General features: G+C 38.1%; 1 non-coding gene across 1 annotated transcript; it reads right to left on the bottom strand.

Moving 5' to 3' along the window:
- Nucleotides 1-223: 223 nt before the first annotated feature.
- On the bottom strand, nt 224-370 carry LOC125846189 (small nucleolar RNA snoR135). The gene has a single exon (XR_007444344.1). It is a non-coding gene; the product is annotated as a small nucleolar RNA snoR135 (small nucleolar RNA).
- Between the last annotated feature and the right edge of the window lie 12,338 nt (nt 371-12,708).

Raw genomic sequence — 12,708 nt, 5'->3', positions numbered from 1 at the left:
ATCTATATAATAAAAAAAACCATTTCACAATGAATTCACACTTAGAATATTAAGGAGCAAATAAGGAAAAGAAAATGATAATTGGATGCATTTTTTCATTGTGGTTTCTTTTTCTTTATTACTTTATTACTTTTTTTTTGTCTAAGATTTGACCCTTTGCTAGAAATTAGAAAATACAACATTGCAATTATTTTTTTTAACTAATACTAATAATTTAAAACAAAAATGTGGGGAAAATGATTGTTGAAAATTTCCAGTAAAGAGATGAAACATAACTGCCCATCATCCCCAAAAAATAATTTTGCAGAGAACACTTTCGTGCAAAGCGCATTAATAATAGCACAAAGCCGATACACACAATCCCTGCTTGCTTATTTTTAAAAACATAAACAAAATTGTTCATATAATGCAAGAAGAAAAATCAAATCCCAGAAAATTAAGTTAAGATTATTGCTGGTTTTAGAGAGGCGAACTCACTGTAAAAATATTTAGGTTCTACCGAGACATGAGCAAATATAAAGTTTAAATATAAAAATTAAAAATATACAAATCTGAAATCTTCATTAGTTTATTTTAATGGATAGATCAAAATCCAAATGCACTAAAATATTCTCAAGTAATTGACTAAATGCAAGTTAAAAACTTAAAATTATTTTTATATATTTATAAGAAAAAAATACCTCAAAGCTGATGGTTGTCGCCTGCCGGTCGCCGGTTGCTGCTGTGCGAGGTGCTGCAGCTGCCTGAGCCCTGCTGGTGGCTGGCGGTTGCTACTGCTGTGTGTGTTGCTGGTCGATAGGACTGGCCGCTGCTGCTGGTGGTCGACGGAATTGGCGGTTGCTGACTTGCTGGTTGTCGCCTGCTGCTGGTCGCCGACTGCTGGTTGCCGGCTGTTGCTGGTTGTGCGGCTGGCTGCTGCTAAAGCCTAAAGGTTAGAAAGTTAGAATTTAGTAAAGTAAAAAAATTGAAAAGACCAAAAGGTTTAAAAAGTTTTGACCTAATTTAATTAAAAATATAATATTTATTATTTAATATAATATATTTCGGTAAATCGAAATACCGAATAACACAAAAATTACATACCGAAAACCGAACCGAAATACCGAAAAATACAAAAACATACACCGAATACCGAACCAAAAACCAAAATACCGAAACCGAAATAGTTCGGTTCGGTTCGGTATTTCGGTTTTTCGGTGTTTTTGCCCAGCCCTACTTAAACCATAGGGACTCACCAAAAGTTGAGCTAGTCTGATTAGAATCTATAATAATTACGATCGGATAGATATGCATTAAAACCTATATTATAAGTCAATATAGGCATAAGAATGTATATGATCAGTACTCGGAAGTACTAAATATGGAGAAATGCATAAACATGACATAATAATATGATGAGTCTGAAAATATGATAATGCAATGACCACGTAAACATAACATAATGTCACGCCTCGAGCTACCTCTGAGACGCGAACACGGGACCTAGGACCACAAGTGATCCCAAGCTAACCCTGCTGGCATGATCATGAGCATACTAAAGATAATAAACTGATGCGGAAGCTAATTCATAAATAAATCTGAAAAGATGGGGAATACCCATATACTATAACTGAATATATCAAATCTGAGAGTTTAATACAAAAGAAATATCAAACTCAAGATACTAAGCTGAATCTAACTATGTCTGAATTAAGCCTCTAAAATGACTAGAAATGTTGGGACATGCCCCAACTAGATCTAGAAATAAATGAAACTAAAGACTAAAAACGATAAAGATAAACATGTCACTAGTCCTCGAAGAATGAGGACTCACCACTGATGCTGCTGAACTGAAGATCGGGAATCAATCTAAGCGTGATCTGGATGCTGAGAACCTAAACCTACATCACGAGAAGATGTAGCGCACGTATGCGTCAGTACTTGATAGGTACTGAGCATGCAGGATAGAGTAAAGCTGGAATAACATATAACTGAACAAAGCAATAAAACAATGAAATCATCTGAGCATGATATAGATACTGAAATACTGAATACTAAGCTAACTGAATGCAATGACCAATTTATAACATGCTGACTGAATACTGACTGTACTGAAATATGGTCAATGTAATAGAGTCTGGCTGAACTGTGGGAGCTACTAATAACCAACATAAAACCACATGATCTAAATGTGGAGTCCGATGTATACGCCCCATCGAGAGGACCCAATATACCCGGCCAAAGGTATAGAGGCATGACTGGCGTGATCACTAAACTGATGTTGCCCACAGAGGGGACTTACACCTACGTGGCTCGTAGTTCTGGGACTATATGGGTACGCTGAAACCCTAGTCCAACTCGGTATTATGCTACTCCCAATGAATTTAGTAGTTAACTGGTTATGACTGAATTTCTGTAAATACTGGATAGCTCGAAACTGAACATGCAAACTGAGAATGCAACAATTAATCTGATAATGATGTATTCATAAACTGAGGCATGTATAACTGAATATATTATGACTGAAATACTGAATAGCTTAAAATACTGACATGTAGATACTCATACTTGAAAACTTCTTTTTAGAAAACAATACTCTGATCATTGATGACTTGGGAAGTCATACTGCATAAACATTGATGGTATATCTAGATACCATACTATTCATATATTGATAACCTACTCAATTGTCATACTAATCATGTATTAGAAACTCTTTCTCAAAACTCATCTTAACTTTCTCAAAAACTCAAGTTTAAAACTCAAGTGTTGTCTTAAAGAAAAGTTTCTCATGATTTATAACTCAAAATAGGGTTTATGCTGAAATATACTAATAATGTGGCATAAAACTGGAGCTTGTATATCCGAATAACTGAAATATCTAACCTAGCATGTGTAATGCAAGAACTAATGAAATACATAGCTAGGGTTCTGAAATTTATGTAAGAAACTGAGCAATAACATGATAATCTGATTTGGAACGTTTAAATAACTAATTCATGATGATTTGTTGTAATTCTAGAAACCCTAGGTCTGTTCATAATCATGGAATCAAGAATCTGACTGAATTCTAGGGACCTAATGGGCGAAAGGAACCCACTAGTGAAATCCCACATACCTGGTGACGAATTCCAGGGAGAAATCTTTCGACTTTGGGGCTGGAACTGAAGGAACTTCGCTGCGTTCTTGAACTAGGGTTCTTGACCGTTTTCTCCTCTCTTGCTTCTAATTTTTCTAAGTTTTGATTAATGATTTTGACTTAGGTAGGTTCTAGTTATGTTTCTAGGCTTAAACTAATTAAAACCTCATGATTTAGGGTCTAAACGACGTATCTTAGGGGTTAAACGAAATAGGAAAATACCAAAAGACCCGTGAATTAACTGCTGTCGGAGTGACTGACGGAATGGACCTACGGTCCGTCAATCAATCGATGGTCCGTCGATTGGGTCCGTAGGTCGAGTCTACCCGACAGACTTCACTAAAACGGGCATAACTTTTTACTCGGAGGTCGGAATTTAGCAAACTCGGTGGCGTTGGAAAGATAATTAAATTATCTATATAAAAATAGGTCATGGTACACATAATTAATTTTGTGATAAGATTTATGACCATCTGAATTTGACCCATCAATATTTTTCAGCTAACTGGCTGCTGACCCTCATCTATGGTCAGACCTACGAACCATGGATTGAATGACGGTCCGTGCTGGTCGACCGTAGTTTGTGTCAGAGGCTAGGTAAGGGAAGCCTCGATCCACGAACACAGACCACAGACCGTGGTCTGATCTACGGACCGTGAGTCTGTCCGTGAGTCGGGACTTAGCCAAATTTTCTGACTGAGTTCTGGGAAAGTTTTCTGTCACGAACCACAGACCTGCAGGACGGACCGTGAGTCCATCTACAGCCCGTGGATGGTGTCCATGAGTGCCACCTGTAACACCAGAAATCTGAAATCTCTATTTTCGGATACGGGGTGTTACACATAAACTGGTGATCTGATTTCATAAAACATAGTACAAGGTCAAAATAATATTCTAAATTAGTCATAATTAAAACATATGTGGGAGATATCATTAACCGACATAAACCATGTGAGTTATAATATGGAGTTCATCACTACTCCAACACTAAACAAGAGTGTCCTAAATTTCAGGGTAAAGACCATAATCATGAGTTTAGGTTGACCCACTAGCTAGAGTCAATTAATACTAAGTCCTATGGGGGCACGTCATTCTGGGACTTAGGTAATTGCCACTAATCTAACTCGGTGCTACGTAAACTCCCAACAGAAAACATACATAATCATGATCATACTCTTTGAAACAGTAAGAATCTAGTAATATTGAATCATTCATGAAAATATGATAATCATAAGAATAGCTCCTAAAATACGATTTCATAAGATAGTCTTAAGAACCATTTTAATTAAAAGCATATAAAGCATGATAGACTTTCATAACTAGAGATATTTCAATCAGAAACACCATAATTTCATGTAGACTTATTGACACTCTATCTAAAATCATCCTTGATTCATAAAATCCTTCATAATCCTAATGCATGCATAGTAACATAGCTTAAATCATGATCATAAAATACTTGCATAGCATGGATCTATGAAAATATAATTGAAAATATTGAATTATGATCAAATCATACATAATAAGATCAATCATGAAAAAGAGACTTAAATTCAATTGAACCCATAAGAAATCATAAAACCCTACAAATGGGTAAGAATTCCCACATACCGTAATGAAACTCTAAGTTGAATTTGCAGAGGAAGACTTGAAACCCTTGGAGCTTTGATCTTGCCTTGGGAGAGAAAACTTGAGAGAGAATTTGGAGTTTAAAAGAATAAGGGTAAATGGAGGGTGGTTAGGGTCTTAGGGATGAGTTATACCCTTCAAAATAGGCCTAAAATGATGTAGTATAGGAAATAATAGAGTAGTAAAAGACCTAAATAAATCTGAGAAAATAATTATCAGAACACTTTTCACGGAGGCATCCACGGACCGTACAACCCTTCATGGTCAATGAAGGTGCTCATGCACAGGAATGAAATTAAGTTCATGAAGGGTCGATGTTAAAGGACTCATCCACGGTCTGTGTAACCTTTCTGGGGCCGTGTAGGCACCCAAGAGGACAAGTTTTCCTAAAATTTGAAGTATCGCTTTAATGCGACATTCCACGATCCGTGTATCCTTCCACAGACCGTGCATGCATCCGTGAAGGACAGGACTCCCTGAGTACTTGGGGGGGGGGTCAGGTACACAGATAGATCAACGGCTTGTGGATGTCTTCACGATATGTAAAACCACTCGTACAATCCACTTCAACATTTCTAATTTCTTATTCAACTCCACGGAACCTTTCACGACCAGTAGTTCCTATCATTGTCCGTGAATTGGCCCATACAAGTGACTTTCTACAACTTTTCATTTGATCTTCTACAATTTTTCCAACTTTATCTAAGTTAGGCACTTCCGAGGTGTTACAATATCTCCTTATTAAGAACATTCGTCTTCAAATGAGACTCAATTAAGCATGAAAAGAGTAAGGGAAAAATCTAACGGTCCAACATGAATATAAAATACATAAAAACTCATAAAACTGAGGAGTGATCAACTCCGAGCTAAAACATAAAGTTTAAAACTAATTTCATGAACATGCATGCATATGAAAAATAAGAGTAGGTGAAATGCATGAATATGAAAGTATACATAAAAGAAACCAATGCCTCTGATATATCTATATATATATGTGTGTGTGTGCGCGCACGCGCGCGCGTGTGTAAGTCTGGATAATAAAAATCTGACGTGACTCCTCTCTTTGGCCAAGATTGTTAATTATCTTTTTCGTCAATTTTTTGGATTTTTCCCATAATTTGTTCTTTAAAAAAATAAAAAAAAATAGGTACATTTAATTTTTATATTTCTTCATTATTACTATATTAATTATATATGTAACTTCTCGCAATTTGAAATAACTAGGAAGAAGCTAATAAGTGGAAATAGTCATTTTTGGAAAGAATGAAAACCTGGAAATTTGTTTAAGTTAGGAAAAGTTTTGTTTTGGTCAACTTCAAATGGCCATAACTCCTAGCTCAGGATGAGTTAGGTGTACTTCCGGATATGTTTGTAAATCTCTTAAAATGATCTTTCCAACGCCGCCGAGTTTGCGCGATTCTGAGTTCGTATGGGTAAGTTATCCCCTTTGGAAGTTGGACTGTTGGATTAAGGAAAGTCTAATCCGGATTTTGGAAGGGTAAATTAGTCTTTTCCTTACCTAATTATTCTAATTTGTTTTAGGAGATTAATTGGGGTAAAACCAGATTTTGGTTAGTTTAGAAAAGTTAGAGTTCACGCTAGGGCTTGGAGAAAAGAGAAAAAAAGAGAATGGAGAAGAGGAAGCAAGATTCGTCGATTTCGTCAAGGATAGCTTGTGGATTTCGTCAGGGCTGATCCCTACAAGGTATGTGAGATATGGGTAATATGGGTAATTTGAAAGTAAATCCTTTAAGTTCTTGATGAAATTAGTTTGAATTCTTGTGGGTTGTTTTGTTAAAGTTTCTTGCGATTTGATTCATGTTTCCGGGTGTAATTGTGGTTTGAATCTATCATGTATTGAGGGTACAAAAGATCCTAAGTGTTTGGGGAAAGAACCATTGAAGTTTAGACGGTTTAGAGTAGAAAACGGAGAAAAAAAGTCGTCAAACACCTGGGGAAGGGAGTGTGGCGTCGCGCCAGCCAGCGCTACCCAAATCAGTCCCTGAATGTGGGGCTCTGGGGCGATACGCCAGCCAGAGCGCCCCAACTTGTTCTCTGAATGTTGAGGGTTGGCGCCTCGCGCCTCTCAGAGCGCCAGAGACGCCAATTCTTCCCATTCTTCCCCCATCTTTTCGTACTTGTTCTTTAGCAATGTACCTATGTTTTCTAGTTAATTCTAACACTCTAAGGTACATCTAAACATCATGAAATAATCCATAAACATGAGATCATAAACCTTGAATCCATAATCCAATTCAAGGAAAGTTATGATCAAAGTCAAGAGAAGTTAAGAGTCAAGTCTAGAAGTTAAGAAGCAAGTCAAAGCAAAGTTTATAATGTTTTCAAGAGTCTTTAACAAACGTTTTAACTTATTTTTAAGACTTAAAGTTGAAGTTAATCAAAGAGTAAAGTTTGAAGTGCATTTTCTTCAAAAGAGTATATCGGGACTATGTATTCCCAAAGAGTAAATGTTTTCACATTTAAACAAGAAAGGAAACTGAGTTCCAAGATAGCCTTTGACCAATGTTTATGAGCACTAATCTCAAATCATAGAAGAAGTATGTTTTTAAACATAAAGAGCTAGTATCATGTTTTGGGAGTAGTATTGAGCACCGAATTGGAGGTATGTATGAGCTTAGATAACTCACGCCTCCATAAAACCATGTAGCCACCATGGGTAGAAAAGGGTCATACTTTTTAGATGAACCTTTTTTCACAATAGACTAGTGGATCCACTTAGTACTTCAGGTCCTATACCTCTGACCGGGTGTAGGATGCGCCGGTAGCGTGAGGTAGATCGTTGTATCATCCTTATAGCTCTTATGTGATGGTTGTCGGTTAGAGAAACACCCACATAATTATTGTATTTTTATATACATCAGTTTATTGTATTTTTGCATATATTTTAGAGTTATGTGGTATCCTTGTATATACACATAGTTGACATTATGTTTTTAAACAACTTTTCTTTATATTGCACTTATTTCAAACTGCTTTATATTGAAATAAGTTCAACTAAGTATTCATGAGTTCAGAAGAGCCAAGGTAAGTGTTTCTTTCAGAATCCCTCTCAAGCCTATATTGTTTTAGCATTCCAACTCGCATACTCGTACATTCACTGATGCCAGTTGGACTGCATCGTCTTATGATGCAGACACATGTAACTAGCAATGGTTACATGTGTTAAGTAAGCCAGTCCAAGGGTTCGCTTGGGGCTAGCAATGGTCTTCGAGTGCCAGTCCTGCCCAGGGTGTAGGCTCGGGGTGTGACAAACTTGGTATCAGAGTTCAAGAGTCCTAGGGAGTCTATGAACCAGTGTCTGTAGAGTGCTAGTTATTGGTGTGAAGCGCGCCACATCTATAATTAGGAGGCTGCAATATTTAGGAATTTTTTCACTTCTTTCACACTCTTTTCGTGCATTAGAGTTGATCTCTAAAAAGTTCCTTCTAATTCATCCTTGCGCGTGTTTCAGATAATCATGCCTCCACGAAGAGCTGTCAAAGGTCGTCCTGCTAGACGTAATGTTGAGGAACAAGAGTTACCAAATGCACATGAAGTGCAACCTCAAGGGGAAGTTACCAATGCTCAATTCAGGGAAACAATCAGGATGTTAAGTCAGGCTGTGATTAATTAAGTTGGGCAGCAGAGAGGAGCCCGACAAAAAGAGGCTGACACTTCAAGGATTCGTGAGTTCTTGAGGATGAATCCCCCAAGTTTCACTGGTTCGAGCATTGTAGAGGATCCAGAGAACTTCATTGAGGAACTGAAAAAGGTGTTCGATATGATGCATGTTACTAATACTGTGAAAGTTGAGCTAGCTGGATATCAGATGAAAAATATTGCTAGGACTTGGTTTGATCAGTGGAAAAGGGGTAGAGCTGATGATGCACCACCTGCGAGTTGGGCATGTTTTGAAGAGGCTTTCTTGGGGCGTTTCTATCCTTGAGAACTGAAAGAAGCTAAGGTACATGAGTTCCTCACACTTAAGTAGGATTCTCTAAGTGTTCATGAATATGGGTTGAAGTTCACCCAACTATCCCATTATGCTTCAGAGATGGTTGCAGACATGAGGAGTATGATGAGTTTGTTTGTTGCTGGGTTATCCCGTCTATCAAGCAAAGAGGGTCGGGCATCAATACTTATTGGGGACATTTCAAGGTTGATGGTTTATGTGCAGTAGGTAGAAGAAGAGAAGCTAAGGGATAGAGAAGAGTTCAAGAACAAGAGGGCTAAGACGGAGAATGAGTCTGGGCAGCAGAATGGTAATACCAACCGGTCATCCTTCCAACAGAAACATAAAGTACCTGCTCCATCATCTGCTAGTGCACCTATACCTAGGAACAAATGTGAGTACAATGGTCAGAATTCCAGAGTTATGCCTGCCTATTCTCAAGGTAGTGTGGCGCAAGGGGGTAGTAAGCCTCTTGCCTGCGCCAAGTGTTATAGGAACCACTCAGGTATTTGTCGTGAGGGCTCCACTGGTTGTTTCAAGTGTGGTCAGACTAGGCATTTCATGCGAGATTGTCCAAAGAATAAGCAGGGAAGTGGTAATGGGGGCAATAGAGCCCAGTTTTCTTTAGTTGCTCCACCAGATAGAACTGCACCTAGATGGTCTACTTTCGGTACTGGCGGAGGAACAAACCGCTTATATGTTATCAACAGTCGCCAAGAGCAAGATGATTCGCCAGATGTTGTCACTGGTATGATCCAAGTCTTTGACTTTACTGTTTATGCTTTGCTAGACCCAGGAGCGAGTTTATCTTTTGTAACTCCTTATGTTGCTATGAATTTTGATGTTATTCCTGAGCAACTTAGTGAACCATTCAGTGTTTCTACACCTGTTGGTGAGTCTATTCTAGCAGAGAGAGTCTATCGTGATTGTTCCGTTTCCATCAATCACAAAAGTACCATGGTTGATCTAGTTGAGTTAGACATGATAGATTTTGATGTCATTCTTGGTATGGACTGTCTTCATGCCTGTTATGCCTCAGTTGATTGTAGAACTCAAGTAGTCAAGTTTCAGTTTCCAAATGAGCCAGTCGTAAAGTGAAAAAATAGTTCAGTAGTGCCTAAGGGTCGTTTCATTTCTTACCTTAAGGCAAGAAAGTTAGTTTATAAGGGGTGTGTCTATCACTTAGTCCGAGTTAATGACTCAAGTGTTGAGGTACCTTCTATTCAGTCAGTTCCAGTAGTGAAAGAGTTCCTAGAAGTCTTTCATGATGATCTTCCTGGAGTCCCTCTTGAGAGAGAGATAGACTTCGGTATAGATCTTCTTCCAGATACTCATCTTATATCTATTCCGCCATACAGAACGGCACCAACGGATTTGAAAGGGTAGTTAAAAGATCCTTTAGATAAGGGTTTTATTCGACCATGTGTCTCACCTTGGGGAGCTTCGATCTTATTTGTGAGAATGAAAAATGGTTTCCTTAGGATGTATATAAATTACCGTCAATTGAACAAGGTTACTATCAATAATAAGTATCCTCTTTCGAGAATTGATGATCTTTTCGATCAGCTTCAGGGTGCTTCTTGTTTTTCAAAAATTGACCTCAGATCAGGCTATCATTAGTTAAGAGTAAGGGAATATGATATTCCAAAGACAACTTTCAAAACCCAATATGGTCATTATAAGTTTTTGGTCATGTCCTTTGGTTTGACTAATGTACCAGCAACGTTCATGGATATTATGAATAGAGTCTTCAAACCTTATTTAGATATGTTTGTTATCGTCTTCATTGATGACATACTAATCTATTCAAGGAATGAAGAAGATCATGCTAGTCATCTCAGAATAGTTCTTCAGACTTTGAAAGATAAGGAGTTATATGCTAAATTCTCTAAGTGTGAATTTTGGCTTGAGTCTGTGGCATTCATAGGCCATATTGTGTCTGGAGAGGGAATTAAAGTTGATACTCAGAAAATAGAGGCAGTGCAGAATTGACCTAGACCCACATCTCCAACTGATATTAGGAGTTTCTTGGGTTTGGTTGGCTATTATAGAAGGTTTGTAGAGGGTTTTTCATCCATTTCGTCTCCTTTGACGAAGTTGACTCAGAAAACAGTGAAATTTCAATGGTCTGAAGCTTGTGAGAAAAACTTTCAGGAATTGAAGAAGAGGTTGACTACTGCCCCAGTTTTGACTTTACCGGAAGGTACACAAGGTTTTGTGGTGCATTGTGATGCATCTAAAGTTGGTTTGGATTGTGTATTAATGCAGAATGGCAAGGTTATAGCTTATGACTCCAGACAGTTGAAAGTTCATGAGAAGAACTACCCAACCCATGACTTAGAGTTGGTTGTTGTGGTATTCGCTTTGGAGATATGGCGCCATTATGTGTATGGTTTTCATGTCGATGTATTCACTGATCATAAGAGCCTTCAATGAGTGTTCCTCAGAAAGAGCTTAATCTCAGACATAGAAGGTGGTTAGAGTTACTCAAGGACTACGGCATGAGTATTCTTTACCACCTAGGTAAGGCTAATGTTAGTTGATTCCTTAAGCAGGTTGTCTATGGGTAGCACCGCCCATGTTGAAGAAGGAAAGAGAGAATTAGCGAAAGATGTGCACAGACTGGCACACCTGGGAGTTAGATTTATGGATTCCACATAAGGAGGAATAGTGGTGACGAATGAGGCTGAGTCATCATTAGTGTCAGAAGTAAAAGGCAAGCAAGACTAAGACCCTATTTTGCTTGAATTGAAGGCAAATGTTCATAAGCAAAAAGTATTAGCTTTTGAACAAGGGAAGATAGTTTATTGAGATATCAAGGTAGGTTGTGTGTACCAATGATGGATGGACTCCAAGAGAGGATCATGGATGAAGCTCATAGCTCCAGATATTCCATTCATCTGGGGTCCATCAAAATGTATCGTGACTTGAGAGAGGTTTATTGGTGGAATGGCATGAAAAAGGGCATTGCTGAATTTGTTGCTAAGTGTCCAAATTGCCAACAAGTGAAGGTAGAGCACTAAAGGCCCGATGGTTTGGCGCAGAATATAGAACTTCTAGAATGGAAGTGAGAGATGATTAATATGGACTTCATCACAAGTTTACCAAGGTCTCATAGGCAACATGATTCTATTTGGGTGATTGTCGACAGAATGGCAAAATCAGCCCACTTTTTGCAGGAAAAACAACTCATTCGGCAGAAGATTATGCTAAGTTGTATCTTCAAGAGGTGGTAAGACTTCATGGGGTTCCGGTCTCCATTATTTCAGACAGAGGTGCGCAATTTACTGCACAGTTTTGGAAGTCATTCCAAAAAGGCTTGGGTTCAAAGGTGAACTTAAGTACTGTCTTTCATCCTAAGACAGATGGGCAAGAAGAGCGCACTATTCAGACCTTAAAAGATATGTTGAGGGCTTGTGTGATGATTTCAAAGGAATTGAGATGATCACCTACTTCTCACTGAGTTTGCTTACAACTAGGAGTGGCAAACGAGCGAGTCGAGCCGAATATGAGTTGATAAAAAAATGAGTTAAATAAAAATGGGTAAGTTACTCGACTCGACTCACATTTTAAATGGGTAAAAACAAGTTACCCAATGGATAATATGGGTAACCATATTTAACCATATTATAGTAGAAATCTTGTTAAAAGCTTTAAAAACAAAAAAATAATAAAAAATTCATCACTTCACTCCACCCCCTACCAACCCCCCACCCCATTATTCCAAAAAAATGTAAAAAAAAATAAAAAAAACTTCCCCCCCTTACCCCTACTACCACCACCCCCCACACCCCATCCCAAAAAAAATTAACAAAATTTTAAATTTTTTCATTAAATTTTTAAAAAATAAATTAAAAAATTACCACCCCACCCTCTACCAGCCCCCCCATAGCCCCTACCCCCCTACTAGCCCCCCCATAGCCCTACCCCTCCTACCAGCCCCCTCCCCTCCACACACCCATCCAAAAAAAAATTATTAAATTTTTTAAAAAAAAATTACCACCCCCAC

This window comes from Solanum stenotomum, chromosome 11 (assembly GCF_019186545.1).
Source record: "Solanum stenotomum isolate F172 chromosome 11, ASM1918654v1, whole genome shotgun sequence".
Lineage (NCBI taxonomy): Eukaryota > Viridiplantae > Streptophyta > Magnoliopsida > Solanales > Solanaceae > Solanum > Solanum stenotomum.
Note: the sequence above shows the minus strand (reverse complement) of the source record. Positions and strands in the feature narration are given on the sequence as shown.